This window comes from Octopus bimaculoides, chromosome 2, assembly GCF_001194135.2.
Source record: "Octopus bimaculoides isolate UCB-OBI-ISO-001 chromosome 2, ASM119413v2, whole genome shotgun sequence".
Classification (NCBI taxonomy): domain Eukaryota; kingdom Metazoa; phylum Mollusca; class Cephalopoda; order Octopoda; family Octopodidae; genus Octopus; species Octopus bimaculoides.
Genome location: NC_068982.1, coordinates 70,433,007 through 70,433,852, shown reverse-complemented (window position 1 = coordinate 70,433,852; position 846 = coordinate 70,433,007).

Genomic DNA, 846 nt, shown 5'->3' with positions numbered 1-846 from the left:
TCGAATAAAAATTATTCAAGGCGGTGCCCCAGCATGGCCAGTAGTCTGAAGAATGAAATAAGTAAAAGATAAAAGATAGAAGATATAAATGAAAGTGCATGTGTGTATATCACGGAAAGGCTCCCAAACGGTGCACTGGAGAAGACACGGTCTGACATGGGACAAAAAATAGTCATAAAGGTCTTCTGTTGTGAAAACTGAGCAACAACGACAGGCTACTCAGCTAATACACACACACACACACACACACACACACACAACATGCTTCCATATAATTTCCGTCCACTAAATTCATTCACAAGGCATTGTTTGACTCAGAGTTGTAGTAGAAGACATTTGCCCAAGATGCCGCACAGTGGGACTGAACCCGCTAGCCAGACAGACGGACAGACAGGGAAAGAAACAGACCGACAGACAGACAGATACATAATGGATCCTCCGTCGCCTTTGACAATAAATTTCCACTTGTTTAATCAGCTGAACTGCCAACTCATCATCTTGTAACTGGCTGAATATTCCACCTACAAATACATGTATCATTGATGTGATTCTCAGACTGAATCAGGGTGGACCTTTAAATTACGGGTATAAACAACCATCTGCTCGACTTTACTTGGATCACAAAGCTATGATAAAAGACCAGTGATTAGATACCCAACAAAGAGATCGAACCCAGAAGTCCATGACTGCGAAATGATGTTCTTAACTAGTCACCATTCTGTAACCACACACACACACACACACACACACACACATACAAAGTGCGCACGCGCAAACACACACACAAACGCAGACACAGACACACACACACACATACACACACACACACACACAACGCGCACAAAC